Below are 15,880 nucleotides of genomic sequence, written 5' to 3'. Positions count from 1 at the left end.
GTCAGAACAGGAATGGAGTCTTAGAACTTAGTAAGTAATCTAGCTAGATATGCATTCAATTACGATTTCTTTAAATGGCTGAGAAAATAAGCTGCACTGAAGGGAATGTATATTCCTGTTTTTGTGTCTTTTTGTAACTTAAGGTTTTGCCTAGAGGGATTCTCTATGTTTTGAATCTAATTACCCTTTAAGGTATTTACCATCCTGATTTTACAGAGGTGATTCTTTTACTTTTTCTTCTATTAAAATTCTTCTTTTAAGAAACTGAATGCTTTTTTTCATTGTTCTTAAGATCCAAGGGTCTTGGGTCTGTGGTCACCTATGCAAATTGGTGAGGATTTTTATCAAACCTTCCCCAGAGAAAAGGGGTTAAGATTTGGGAGGATTTTGGGGGGAAAGATGTTTCCAAATGAACTCTTTCCTAATAATAATAATACTGGTGTTAGACATTTGGTGGTGGCAGCAAAAGTCCAAGGGCAAAGGCTAAAATAGTTTGTACCTTGGGGAAGTTTTAACCTAAGCTGGCAAAAGTAAGCTTAGTCAGTTTTCATGCAGGTCCCCACATCTGTCCCCTAGCGTTCAGTGATATATGCCATCATGTGCCAGCAATGCCCCTCTGCCATGTACATTGGTCAAACTGGACAGTCTCTACGTAAAAGAATAAATGGACACAAATCAGTCGTCAAGAATTATAACATTCAAAAACCAGTCGGAGAACACTTCAATCTCTCTGGTCACTCGATTACAGACCTAAAAGTGGCAATTCTTCAACAAAAAAACTTCAAAAACAGACTCCAAGGAGAGACTGCTGAATTGGAATTAATTTGCAAACTGGATACAATTAACTTAGGCTTGAATAGAGACTGGGAGTGGATGAGTCATTACACAAAGTAAAACTATTTCCCATGTTTATTCCCCACCCCACCCCCCACTGTTCCTCAGATGTTCTTGTCAACTGCTGGAAATGGCCCACCTTGATTATCACTACAAAAGTTTTTCTTCCCTCTCCCCCCCCCCCCCCCCCCCCCGCGCTCTCCTGCTGGTAATAGCTCATCTTAAGTGATCACTCTCCTTACAGTGTGTATGGTAACACCCATTGTTCCATGTTCTCTGTGTATATAAATCTCCCCACTGTATTTTCCACTGAATGCATCCAATGAAGTGAGCTGTAGCTCACGAAAGCTTATGCTCAAACAAATTTGTTAGTCTCTAAGGTGCCACAAGTCCTCCATATCTAGCTAGATTACTTACTAAATTCTGACAGGTTTCAGAGTAACAGCCGTGTTAGTCTGTATTCTCAAAAAGAAAAGGAGTACTTGTGGCACCTTAGAGACTAACCAATTTATTTGAGCATGAGCTTTCGTGAGCTACAGCTCACTTCTAAGACTCCATTCCTTTCCTGTTCCCGGCAAAAGCTTCACAGAGACAGAGAGAGACCTTTGTTTCTCCCCCCTCCAGCTTTGAAAGTATCTTGTCTCCACATTGGTCATTTTGGTCAGATGCCAGTGAGGTTATCCTAGCTTCTTCACCCTTTACAGGTGAAAGGGTTTTTCCCCTGGCCAGGAGGGATTTTAAAGGTGTTTACCCTTCCCTTTATATTTATGACAGACCCATTTAAAAAAAAAAGGCTATACACAGAAGTGATTAATGTTGATGACTTCATACTAAGGCCCTGAGGGAAGCTGCATGCCATATACGTGACTTGTCACTGAGAGTGTAAAAAGCGAACAATGAAAAGAGCGAGCTTTCTGAACTGCCTTTGACAGCACTTTGTGTATGGTCAGTTTCATTTTCCCTTGCATCATTTACTTATGCAGTTTATCCCCTTGCTGAAAATAATAAACATAAACAGGGGAATAGAAAACTCTTTATAAATATGTTTTAAAAGAAATTAACAAAAAAAATCAGCACATAAACTATAAAGGTTGCTCTGTCAGGAACTGAAATTTTTAAAAACGAGTCATTTTTAAAATATTCCAGTTGACCATGTCCCTTTCAATTTTTTAAAAGGAATCAAACCTGTAGACTAACGTAGTTTACCATTAGATGTTGGCATAGGCTCCAAAAGGGAGAACATGCTTAAAAAAAAAAATCTCTGGAGTCCTTTATCATTAAAAAAAGGGGAAATTCGAAGGAATATAAAAATTTAGGCCACCCCAGCTCTAACCATTTCAAATTGGGAACTAAACTAAACTAAATATTAGTTTTGGGAAGTTGTTGCTTCATAATTAAGTCAGCAAGTTTGTCAAAATAGGTCAGTGAATTAGTTATGTGCCTTTTGTACAATGACATCAAAAACACTATTTTTTTCCATTTCAATGTTGTCATATTGAGTACTTCCAGACCACTCCTCTGACCAACTCAGTTCCCCTGTCATAAATATCATATATGAACTGCAAAATACTACAGTAATGCAACGTTACAGTAATACAGTTGGACTAAGTCCAGAAATACACATATTTAGGTTCCTACATTAACTTGGTCACATTGCACACTTATAGCGCCAGAGCTTCAGGCCCATTAAATTACTTTGCCACCCTCATGGTGAAAAACCAATCTTAACAGGAGCTTTGCGAGCCAGTGGAGGATTTCCCCCTTTGTTAGGGATGTAGGACAGCTGCAGTGACTTTTACATTCCTCCCTCCCAGCCCTGGGTGTAGGGAGCCTTATTATGCAATGTTGTAGATGGGATTACAAGTAGCAATTAGAAATGAGTCACACTGTTTTCACAGTTGAAAATTCCAGCTTACTTTTTAAATTTATTCTCAGTTTACCTATTTAAATGGAAGCTGAAAATAGGACAAATTGGTGTCCCTGGCGAAACTACTGATCTGAAACTTTTCAGAAATCTATCACCAAGCAGTACCACTTTCCACAATGAAAGGAAACAGAAGAGGTGATAGACCAAACCTATGAATCTGCCCATTAAGGAAGAGAAATGAAAACTGAAAGAAAGACGTTTTAAAAATCTTAGATAACCAAACCTATGAACTCTGACAGAAATCACAAAAAGTAAATTGGTGGGGGTAGAGGGATAGGAAAAGGGTATTTTACATTATTTATAGATTTTTCTCTATTACTGTTATTTAAACATCACTTAGATAGCATGGTAAAATTACACAGCACTTTATAAACAAGTTCCCTGGCAGAGAGAGTTAGCCATTACAAAGAATCACATTTTGTATTGCTACAGGATCAGACAGAAGAAAAAAGTGTCTGGGAAGGAGAATACAAAGCCCTAGTAATATTAGGAAACACAACAGAAGGAAAAAAAAAAAAAAACAAGTGAAAGGTCCTTTAAGCCTTTAAAGATTTCCCCGAATAAAATCCACCAAAGGAAAGCAACATAATTTAGCAGGCTGGAAAAGGAAATCTCACCCTGGTTCTGCCCCTACCTTGCTGTGTATCCTTGGCATGACAATTAACATTCCTAGTTGGCTCCATTTCCCTATTTGTAACATGAAGATATCACTTACTTCACAGACGTGTTGTTGAGATTGTAAAGGTATATGAGCACTAAGGATTATTATGATCAGAATGAAAATCTCTTATTAAGTTGCTGATGCTGTCAGGTGTTATTCACATTCAGTCAGGTATTATTCACATCATAGTCATGTGAAAGAAATAAAGGTAGGCTAATAAGCCTGTGCTCTTATATCTTGGCATTTAATAGCACATCTCAAATTGCCACATCTATTTCCTTTTCAGAAGCACCTGGCACAGTTTTATAGAGACAGTTTAACTTCATCCCAATGAGTTATTTCCCCTATGTATTTTTCCTTTGTGAGAAAATTTGGGTCAGATCTTGTAGTGTCTTTTTTAAAAACAAAAACCAGTCTTATGGCTTTATAAAAAAAATTACATCTGAAACATTTACATGTATTTTTCTTTCTTTAAACCAATTAATCCAAATCAATCATTTTCGGAGATTGATTTAACTTTGATCTACAAGAATTAAAAGCAATACCCTCAGGTCAATTTAAATTTAGATTTTTGTAAAAACCAGAGGGTCAATTTCAAAAGTGCTTGGCACCTACTGTTAGCAGCAGCTGGCGCCTTTGAAAATGATGCCCAGGAAAGATCAACAGAAATATTTCCATGGGTTTTTAAAAATCAGTTTTAAAACAGTTTTTCTAAACACTCCTCTCCCTCTGAATTTGCAACCCAAACATTGCAGCACCATGCTGGAGCACAAAAGCCAGAATAAGTTAAACTGGTTTCCTTGTCTAATAAGAGGAATGCGATAAACCAGCCCCACCAACGGCAAGTTAAGGAATCTGATTGTCAAAGTCTTACCATGTAAATGATCTAATGTATGGTCACTTACACAAGGAAAGCCAATTTTCCCATATGTTTTTAACCTTGAAAGGGAACATTTTATCTTTTAAAGTTCTTTCCTGCTTGCCAAAATTGCTAAAGAACATACGGGCAGGGGCACAGGAATAATTGTGATAGTGGGGGGTGCTGAAAGCCATTTAACCAAACTATATATAATCGAAACCACTTCAAGCCAGGGTGTGTAGCAGCACCCCTGGTCCCAGCACCTATGTAAGGGGTGAAACAGCTTTACTCCCTCTCCTGAAAAGTACTTTAGGAAAGCACCTGGAGGACCAAGCAGGAGAATCCCAGCATTGCAAACACTGAGGGGTCTGTGAGAAGAGCAAAGGGATTTGTGTAACGCCACAGGAACCACAGCTCCATGCTACGACTGCGATATTTTGGAAGAAAGAGATACTGTCATCTAAATTCTTGCGGCTTGCTTTCTGGAGCAAGCTGATTGGCTAATGACCTCACTGATCGTATATGCTGGATCTCTGTGCGAAGCGAACGAGCCAGACTGGCTGTGGATGGTTAAGAGGGCAGGGAGCCCAGGATTTTTGCTGTTCGGTTTTCTTTCTGTTTGATCGGGAAAGGAGAGGGGGTGGGGAAAGCTAATATCCAGCTTTGCTGATTGAAAGTAGCTGACTCCGTGTCGGGTAAGTGTCTTTCTCTCTATGAAGTTTGCTTGGTTTATGAAAGTGATCTTATTTTTAAAGTCCACGTAGAAAACATTCCGCCTTTGTTTAAAGCGATCACTGTTTGTTTTAAAACTCTGGTTTTCATTGAAAACCAATATCTGAAACTAACTTGAACGCACGCTTTAAACTTTTACTTTTTTTGGCGTTTTCATGTTCTGAGTCAAACCGTTTTACAACTCGCTTGTTCCAAGTGTTTCCTTTTAAAACTCCTCTTGTTCTTAACTTCGCAGAGAATATCTGAGTTAAAAAAGGGTGCTCTCTCCACATTTTAAACTACTTCTTGCAGCACGTTCTGCTCGAATGACTGGGTTCAGTTTAGAGTGAATCTATTCGAACTTTATTTGGTATGGACTGCTAAAGGAGAGATGTAATATACTAGAAGATAGCTAATCAGACCGGGCTGTTGCTCTTCATTGGTGATCATCTAAACACCCTTCTAAAACAAACAAACAATTTTTCTATGGCCCCCTTGTGGATCTCCCCGCCCCGCCCCTTCCATGGAGGGAAAGCTTGCAGCTCGACAGAGAAACAAGCCATTCAAAGTGGCGGTGGAGTATGAAAATCCCTTGTTTCCTCCCTCCTGAATCCTTCTCAGCCTCCTAGCTCTTCTGATTATTTCTGCTGTTAAAAACTTCAGCGGCTGTTCCTACGTCTACCCAGTAAAACAAGCAAATCCGGCTCAGAGAGTTTCTTTGCTGCTAGGTAGATTGCAAAATACAACCTCCCATCTGAGCACGGCTGAAAGACTCCTAGTAAACAGGCAACAGTTTCTCTCGGAGAGAGAGACTCTCCTACCCAGAGACTGTTGTATTCCTTGAATCTTTAGAAACCTGTGTCTTTTTCCCGCTTGGAGGGGTGGACAAAGGAATCCTGCCTCTCAACTTTAGATCAAAGTAAAGCATTAAAGTGGCACTGCAATAAGGCTAAAGAAACTTTTTGTCCTTGCACGTGAACAGACACCTGATTTTGCAGCCTGAATACAGGTTTCCATTGTGTGTTGTGGATATATCTGTCCCCTAGCCGAGAGGGAGGGCTTTCCCACAGTAACTTCCTTTGTTCCTTCAGGAAAAAAGGAACTGTGCCCCTGGCTGGCCACGTGGTTGCAATTTGCTCTCTACCGCTCTCTACCGATGCCGAGCGCACACCCGGAGCTAGCTCGGCAGCCTTGGTCACCACATCCAATACTAACTTGATTGCAAAGTGTGCTCATCTTCCCAGGGATGAAACCGATGTGGTTCCTACAGAAGCTACTGTAAAAGCCTGTAGAACTTAAAGGAGTGATATATTTTTCTAGAGGGGTTTTCCTACCACCCCATATAATTCCAGAGCAGGGATACTGTTGAAAATTTTTTCAGACTTTCCCTCTAGAGTGGAGCAGACAAGGCTGAATGAAACTCAGCAGCAGCTCCCGCCAGAGTTGCGAGGACTGGGATTTTACGTGGAAATAGGTGGTGCCCCTTCATACGACCTCTAGATCTTGTTCACAACCTCTGGACAAGGCTTGGAGTTCGTGGCTTCAGATTAGGGGTGGGGGAATTTGTGTGTCACGTTTTGGGGGATTTCAGAGGAACAGCCGTGTTAGTCTGTATTCGCAAAAAGAAAAGGAGTACTTGTGGCACCTTAGAGACTAACCAATTTATTTGAGCATGAGCTTTCGTGAGCTACAGCTCACGATGAACATCTGATGAAGTGAGCTGTAGCTCACGAAAGCTCATGCTCAAATAAATTGGTTAGTCTCTAAGGTGCCACAAGTACTCCTTTTCGTTTTGGGGGGTGTGGATCAGAAAGTGTGGCGGGGCAGCACAGACTTCTGCTAGCCTTGAATTCTTGCAGCCCTCTTTGGTCTGGGCCAATAGAAAATGGTGGGAGTTGTGGAGCATCTTTCTTAAATCCTAATCTGCATTGGGTCTTTGTGGGTTGGAATTTGCAGGAAGGCTGCTTACAATTCCTTGGGGACTTGAACCAGTCAATGTTGTTTCATACAGCTTCCCCCCCTGCTCCGTGAAATCTTGACTGAAATGGCTGACAGGCGCCCAGTGCGAGCAGGGCCCCTGTGAAAGAAAGGGGTGCCCTAAGAAGCTGTGGAGGCTTTGCTTTTTTCTTGGGACTTGAAAGGAGTGCAGGCAGACTGTGGGACCTAAGAGTTTTTGGAGAGTCTAACCTCTAACTTCTATCCCCCTGGGATGGCCAAGAGTTAGGTTTCCTTGTAATCCTATGGCTAGTGGGCGAGGAAACTAGTCAATTTTAAACCCCCTAGGCCTGATTCTCTAAGGCGTTGCATTTCATGGAGTTAATTTACACCTGTGCAAAGTGGCTGTAAAAAGCTACTATTTTGAGTTAGCCACACACAGCAGTGGAGGATTGGGACCAGTGAGCTTTCTGCTCCTAATGGGCTTTTCCCATGTACAAGAACATGTTAGTTTTGTGACTACAGTACCATTTATGTCAGTTGATGCAGTCCCTCCTAGCAGCAGTGTGTATAAGTGCCCAAATCCATTGCAATTGCTTGAGGGGGAGGGAGTTTCTTCTGACCTATCATCTCTAATGTTTTGTATTTTTTTTCCCCATCCTCACCAATCTTTTTTTTCTCATTGCAGTTGGAAAGGGTCATCCTAGAAAATGAAGGAGCAAACTTCTAAAATGCAAAATTATTTGCTCCTGTGAGGTTTTTTTAATATGCATAGAAATGCTAGCCCATACATGGGGGAACAAAAGGCAGCTAAAACATCACTGATGTGACAAACCAGATGGATAGCATGGTTTCACAGTGAGCACAGAAAAACCTCAAAGTTCATGACTGGTGTCTGTCTGGAGACAAGTTTTCTGCCAGGTTGGACTGATTTCAGTGTGAAGTTTGGAGGTTTTTCTGCTATTAAAAAAAATGTTAGTTACAAAGGCACTGTTGAAGACAACTAAAGTGAAGAAAAATAAATAAATAAAACTCTGCACCCATAACTTTCAGTGGTTGTACCTACTGCTTAGTAAGGTAGAAAATCTAATTTTGAGCCTCTTTTAGTGGAACAGAGATGTGACTTAACTGTGCTGTCTTAAATTACTGTGGAAATGTTTGTTAGAAGCAAGATGTTTGGTGCCAAATGCTGGCCACTGTGGTAGTCAGGTCACACTATCTGAACCTGGCCAAACTGGACTAATGACTATGGGGGAAAAAAATCAGAACATTAATTACCCAAAGGCAGGGGAGGAGTATGTGGAAATTCCTGAATTTTAGTGTCTGAAATACTGTAAACAGTGGGCTACTGCATCTATTGTTTTGTTTCTACAGCAACCAAAGCATGTAAAGTTCTTTACATATGAAAACAAGTGAGATCCATGCCCTAAAGAACTTGCAATCTAAATACTGATCCTAACTGAGAGCTTCATCTGGCACCTGTCAAAAACAGAGTTTGATAACATTGAGCTTTTTCTTAAAACTTCTCACTGTTGCATTGTCCCTGGGGTGGCCAAAACTACTACTTCCATCGATGGTAATGCAGGTGGAACTAATGCACTTGAGCTGCAAAGAAAAGGTAAGTGTAGCAAGGCTTTGGTATCCCTGAGGCCTTGTGTACACTGCCACTTTGCAGCCCTGCAACTTTCTCCCTCACTGGGTGTGGAAAAATACCCGCTCCCCCTCGAGTGCGGCAAGTTTCAGCTCTGTAAAGTGGCAGCGTAGACCATGCCCCAGTGCTGGGAGCTGCTCCCCTTGTGGGGGTGGATTTTGTTTTTCAGTGCTGGGAGAGCTCTCTCCTAGTGCTGATACCGCGACTACATGGCCGTGGTAGCGATTTAACGGTACTAGCGAAAACATACCCAGAGTATCTTACTATCTACTTACATGGCCTACATAATTGTAGTATCTCTCTAGTAGCTAGGAGTAATCCTGTGGATCACTCTTGAATGAGACCCCTCAAACTCAACTCTGTATTCAATGGGGAGTCAGTGCAGAAAATCTAGATTGGGTGTTGGAGATGTGTTCACTAAGCAAATGGGCTGCTGCATCTTGTACGATGTGTTTGGTTTTGCTCTGAGTTACTATAACAAAGTCTAGTGCTCACATGAGGACATAGATCACTGTGGCCACATCTGTGTCTGACAGGATGTGGGTGTAATTTTCTGGTTGCTGGCAGAAGGAAGTGAAAGTCAATGCCCAAATAGTGATGGAAGAATCCTAAAACAGCAGTTCCCAAACCTTGTCCTTGCATGACCTCATTTTCAGATGTATTGCTTCCTGCGATCCAATGCCACATGGAGGATGCTATTTTACTTTACAAAATGGCATCCTTTGCACAGCATGACCTTATGGTGCGTGCAAGGTCATGCTTGCATGAAGATCACCATGGATAAAATGGCATCTTCCATACTCGGGATTGCCACAACCCCATCTGCTAAGGAAGTGACCCCATTTGGGGTTGCAACTCAGTGTGGGAACTGTCTTCCAAGAGCTGCAGATTGACCTAACAGGACACTTTCCCTCAAGTAGGGAATGTTCTAGAAAAGGCAGATTTTTGTGACACATTTCCCTCTTACCAGCATCACCTCAGTCTTCCCATCGTATCTACATTTTTAGACCTATTGTGTGGCATAACATTCGAGTGTGTTGTGGCATCTAGTCCTTGGGGCACGTATACTAGTCCAGTCTGTCAACTTTCCCAGGTGAGGCTTGGTTGGCTACTAGGTCCTTCAAAAACTGACTTCTTTACAAAAACTTGGACAAAACATGATTGTTCTTGTGAAATTGCCAGGGATGCTAAAACATGCTCTGAAAACATTCTGGACTTGAAAGGTGGACCATGCATCCCTATCAGTCACCTTGTGCTCAGCAATAGCCCCCACGCCATCTTTAACACTAAGTCCTATTTTGCTAAGGCTGTGCTAGAGGGGGATGTCCCTTCACCAGTGGCATCTTTAACTTTCCCAGGGATGGCTGGGACATGGGCAGAAGAGATTTAGATCAAACTACTGCATTGCCTTAATTTTTTAAGACACTTACTCAATCTGGGACTTCAGTCTGAAAAACCTGTCTCCCCACGTGTTCTGTTCAGTTCACTTCTGTTCCCAGATAGTTTTCACAAGATGTTGCACAGGTGAGGCTATCATGAATTACCTTTTAAAAAAATGTAAGGTCCCTTGTTACTTGTGTTACTCCTCTTATTTGCTAAAGAACTGCCAATTATCCCACAGTTAATCAAAGGGAAGATTTTTTTTTTTTTCTTCCAAAGTAAAAATTGTTGTCCACATCTGACAATGTTTTTACTAGCTGCCTGCACTGGTGCCTACATATTACAATGATGGGTGCAGTATTTATACTTCTACAAACTAGACTAAGGGAATATACAGCAACTAATTTGTCATCAGATTACTGATTCATATGGGAGTGACTAACTTCCCAATGCTGGTATAGCTGCCTTAGTGTTAAGACTTGTCACTTGGTCTCAAGTAAATTACATATACTTGAATACATCATTGTTTGATGTTAAGTTTAATTTGCCAACCTGACTCTCTCATAATGCACATCTGTTCTTGTTTAATCCTCCTCCTCTTCCTGCTGCCTGTCTCCTTCATGCCTTTCCCTTCCCCCATTCTATATCCTTTGGCTCTCTCATCCTTGTCCCTTTCTCTCCTGCGGCTTATATTTAGTGCTCACTTCCCTGCTGCTTCTCTGCCAACTTCCCTTTTCCATTCAAATCCTTTTTTAATACATTTTCCACTAAACCTTCCCATAGTTATTCTCCCCCCCCTCCCCATCCTAAAGCGGTGCCAGAATCAACTCTTCCTGTGTATTCTGTAGCTTATTGTCTGTCTGACTTGAATTCAGAACTGCCGGTTTGTTCAGCTCCATACAAACATGAAGGGAGCCATAGCTCTTACTCCAAAGAGCTCACAATCTGTCTCTAACTAATGCTGGTAGCCACAAAAATACTGTCTTCCTCTGTCCTTCACTAGCGCTCCAATTAGCAGCTCTCTAACGTAGTAATGGGAATCTAAATGCTGTGACAGAATAAGCCTGATTCAGAATGAAGTCCAGGAGGTTATTAATTTACACAGTTATGAGCTATTTCACTGTATGAGTGAAGATCATGAAGTCTCCAAGAAACTCCCATTATTTGTGTATGTGTATAAGAATAGTGTGTGTTTGTCTCTCCTTACCTTGTGCTAGGAAAGCTTTAAGGGCTTTTTGTAATTAGTTGAATTTCCTGAACTGAGCCTAACACATACTGTACAGCCAACTGCTTTATAGGGCACCACCAAGCAATAAACTGTTTGCTACCCATTAGAAATAATGGGAATACTGTGGCAAGCTGGAGATGATGAGAGTGCCAAAACAGGAATTGTAGAATGATGCCTTGAGACACTTTGCTGTCTTGGCTGCTCTGTCCTGGGCCTGTTCTGTTTTTTGTTCTTAGTATCGCACTCATCTACTTCTAGGTGGTACTGTCTTTGTTTGTTTTTAATATTAAGTCTACCTGTCTTGCAGAAAGGACTGGGTGAAATGGGGAATTTTGCAGCAAATTGGGGCTGTATTAAGAGAATTCACCGCACCGAACCTGCAGATAGGCTGCTAGAAAGCCCCTGCAAATATGCTATTCCACTTTATAGGGTGGAATACTGTCTGCAACTCCTCCTTACCCCTTGTGAGGTAGGTGCAGTCTACTGGGTCACAAAACCTGTGACACCTGCCCCATGGAACGCTCTCCCTTCTGGCCAATTTGGGATAAGCACAGAGACTACATTAAGTGTGGAGCCCTCTGCACAGCTACTCAACCTGTACCCCTTATAGGGAACTCAAGTGGTGTGGAGGGCCTTGTTTGAGCCTTTGTAGTTGTCTGAATGTCATTGACATGAGAAGCAAAGAAGTCTGAGGAATTGCTGAACTAAATGGGCCAACACGCTTCTGCTGCTCTGCAGAGATTTGGCTGGTCACATGGTGTTGGCTCTCCTTGATACCAGCTGCCTCTGCAAGTGTCTGGGCACCTCACTGCAGTAAAGAGCCTAGGGTCCTGTAGAAACAGCTGGAAATGGGGAGCCACCCTAGCTGCTACATAGGAGAAAACAAAATGGACTATGATTATGCCCTGTAGGTACCAGCCTCCAGTGTGGGAAGCGTATATGGGGTAGGCAGCAGAGAAGCATATATAAAAACGTGCAGAAAGAGGGAGATGAGATGACATCGGCAGTATAACCCCTTTTTAAGAAGGACACAGGGCTATTGTAAGAGCTAAATGCAGATTAGTAATATTTTCTATTCAAATAACTGCCATGGCTGATACAGGCACATATGTAATAGTCTGATCTTCTGTGTTGAGCTCTCTTTCCATGTACAGCTCAACCAACGGATTTTGTATTTTTTTGGTTTTTTCCCCAGCTGTTCATAATTCATTTCCCCCTTCTCTCTCCACTATTCCTTTCCCCAAAAAACTGAGACTCCCCCCCCATGCTTTTCCTTCTGCAACACTTGCTTTTAATGCTGTCTGCACTTATGCAATTCATGCTTCAGAGTAACAGCCGTGTTAGTCTGTATCCGCAAAAAGAAAAGGAGGACTTGTGGCACCTTAGAGACTAACCAATTTATTTGAGCGTGAGCTTTCGTGAGCTACAGCTCACTTCATCGGATGCTGCTATAGATCCCACACGCACCTCCATTATACGTGTCCCAGTTCAAAGCAGCTGTACCTACATTTCCCCCTCAGTGGGGAATAAGTCTCTTACTCCCTTCTGACCAGAGTATTTCCAGGCTACACATTTCTCTGCCTTCTCTGTAGTCTTTCCAGCAGACAGGCTGCCCAAGCACATGTGCCTGCTATCTCTTCAGAGACTGGAAACAGAGTGATTGCCAATGTTAAAAGTACCACACCGGTTTTTCTATGCAAGCCTATTTTTTGCTTAAGGTAAAAGCACAACGGAGAAAACACTTTAAAATCAATGAAAGAACCTACATGCATGCTAATAAACTTGCCAGAGTTCACCCTAAGCCCTGGTCTACACTAGGACTTTAGGTCGAATTTAGCAGCGTTAAATCGATGTAAACCTGCACCTGTCCTCACGATGAAGCCCTTTATTTCGACTTCAAGGGCTCTTAAAATCGATTTCCTTACTCCACCCCTGACAAGTGCTTAAATCGGCCTTGCCGGGTAGAATTTGGGGTACTGTGGACACAGTTCGACGGTATTGGCCTCCGGGAGCTATCCCAGAGTGCTCCATTGTGACTGCTCTGGACAGTAGTCTCAACTCAAATGCACGATTGTTTGCCGTTGCTCTGACGCAGGGAGGGGCGACTGACAACACGGCTTACAGGGTTGGCTTACAGGGAGCTAAAATCAACAAAGGGGGTGGCTTTACATCAAGGAGTATTTCAGGCAGGACTTCACGGAGGGTTCCAATAAGAAATGGTGCACCTAAGTTATTGTTCTTATTGGAACAAGGAGGTTAGTCTGGCCTCTGATTGATACATGGCTAGATTTACCTCGCTGCACCTTCTCTGTGAGTGACTGCAGTGTGACCTAGAGGAATGAGTCCCCTAGACGGGGGGCGGGGCGGAGGGTTGCAAATGAGTACAAAACAAGTCTGGTCTGTTTCTTGTTTTGATCCACTCCATCTATCTTTTACATCTTTGGCTGGCAGCAGATGGTGCAGAAGGACTGCATGCCATCCACATCTCATGGCTGCCCGGCAGAAGATGGTGCAATCCGACTGCTATCCATCCTCATCTCCTGCCTGCTCACCATAAGATGGTTCAATAGGACTGACTGCAGGACTAAAGAGAATGACTTGATCAAGTCACTCCAGATTTAGTCCCTGCACCCATGTCTGCCCAGGCACTCCTGATCGACCTCACACAGGCGACCAGGAGCACCTCAGACATGACGATGATGGCTACTAGTCCTATTGCACCGTCTGCTGCCACAAGGCAATGGGTTGCTGCTGCTGTGTAGCAATGCAGTACCGCGTCTGCCAGCACCCAGGAGACATATGATGACAATGAGCTGAGTGGGCTCCATGCTTGCCGTGGTATGGCGTCTGCACAGGTCACTCAGGAAAAATGGCGCAAAACGATTGTCTGCCCTTCCTTTCACGGAGGGAGGGAACGGGGGCCTGACGATATGCACCCAGAACCACCCGCGACAATGTTTTAGCCCCATCAGGCATTGGGATCTCAACCCAGAATCCCAATGGGCAGCGGAGACTGCGGGAACTGTGGGATAGCTACCCACAGTGCAACGCTCCAGAAGTTGACTCTAGCCTCGGTACTGTGGAAGCACTCTGCCGAGTTAATGCACTTAAAGCATTTTCTGTGGGGGGACACACACTCGAATATATTCAACCAATTTCTAAAAAACCGACTTCTATAAATTTGACCTAATTTCGTAGTGTAGACATACCCTAAGGTGTATTCTGGCAGGAGCAGTCAGTCAGCCCCTACTCTAGGGGTTTCCTTGCAGTTACATGTTCATCACGACGTCAGCTCAGAGCAAGCGCCCGTCTTATGGGGCCTCAGGAGGCCCAGTCTTTCCAACCTATCCTAAGATTTGAGGTGCTCTGTGGACCAGGGATCTTATCTGTTGGATCAGGAAGAAGGCCATGAGCTTAATTAAAACCAGGCTATTTACCCAAAAATCCTTTCTTTGTCTTTGGTCCTTGGAATATCCAGTCTGAACTAGTGTATATGAAGCTGCTCCTTCGGAGAGATATGCGAAGGACTGATAAAAGAAGTACATTAGCATCCCCTTCCTACCAGAGAAGGTACCTACACAGCTGCATTTTTAATACACTGTACCCCAAAGGTATTGACCTAAATTCAATATAGTTTATCTCAGTTCCATAAGCTTTGTTCAGGATATTGTCAGTCTGTCCCAGGAGCGACCTATAAAATACAGCCTGCCTCATGGAGTGTTGTTAGGTTTCATGAGTCAGGGTTTGTAAAAACACTTGGAGATCCATGGACAAAAGGAGCTACAGGAGTGATTTGGTGCGTTTATTTATGTCTGTAGTCAGCGATCACATACTGGTCTGCTTGTGGGTGACCACTTAATATAGGGCACATCTTAAAGTGGAATGCGTAGGGTGAGGCCAAATGAAAGATGAAATGATGGGAGGAAAATTACGTATAGGTGGTGTCTGCCTATGACTACTGCAGATAGTTGGGTAGAATTAACCTTTTCTCAGTGGGCGGTACCATATGTTTGAGCCTGCAGTAAAGTCCTAATCTTGTGGTCACGCTGTAGTCAATATTATGACTGTTCTGAAGGATAAAGTTAGGACAGTTAGGCTTTGTACAGTCCTCCCAGAAAGAACTGAAGATACCGCAACGGGTGTAATCAACAATAAGAAGATACAGGTATAATCAAAAATAAGAAGGAATTTGAAGGGAATGAGAACAAGAACATAGTCTAGTTAATGTGCTTAGCAAGACAGAATTAAGAGTTAATCAACCCAATCTAAAATATAACATAAGATAAAGATCGGAAGGCCCTGCTGGCCATCTGCCTAGCTGGACTGTGTACACAGTTGCAGATGTAGCAAAAAGAAAAGGAGTACTTGTGGCACCTTAGACTAACCAATTTATTTGAGCATAAGCTTTCGTGAGTACAAAACAAAACATGCATCTCATGAAGTGAGCTATAGCTCACAAAAGCTTATGCTCAAATAAATTGGTTAGTCTCTAAGGTGCCACAAGTACTCCTTTTCTTTTTGCGAATACAGACTAACACGGCTGTTACTCTGAAAGCTGTAGCAACTTGATTCTCACACCAGCTTCCTTGTTTTGTGTTCCAAAGGAACAGCCTGTGTGTGTACTTCCTTTACGGTGCTCTGCCAAGAGTGAATCCACACCACCAGACACAGCTGCCTGTAACTTTGGTGTATGT

At 42.7% G+C, this 15,880-nt stretch overlaps 2 protein-coding genes across 3 annotated transcripts in view; one reads left to right on the top strand and one right to left on the bottom strand.

Moving 5' to 3' along the window:
- Positions 1-15,880, bottom strand: part of MCF2L2 (MCF.2 cell line derived transforming sequence-like 2) — a 317,075-nt gene that overhangs the window by 92,319 nt on the left and 208,876 nt on the right. The window lies entirely within an intron of this gene.
- B3GNT5 (UDP-GlcNAc:betaGal beta-1,3-N-acetylglucosaminyltransferase 5) overlaps positions 4,823-15,880 on the top strand; it is a 38,065-nt gene continuing 27,007 nt past the window's right edge. The window contains exon 1 of the mRNA XM_048863088.2: positions 4,823-4,976. The gene's annotated coding sequence lies outside the window, so the exon portion shown is untranslated. The remainder of the gene's footprint in view (positions 4,977-15,880) is intronic.

The sequence above is a fragment of the Caretta caretta genome, chromosome 9, assembly GCF_965140235.1.
Source record: "Caretta caretta isolate rCarCar2 chromosome 9, rCarCar1.hap1, whole genome shotgun sequence".
Lineage (NCBI taxonomy): Eukaryota > Metazoa > Chordata > Testudines > Cheloniidae > Caretta > Caretta caretta.
This window is presented reverse-complemented; position numbering and strand designations above follow the sequence as displayed.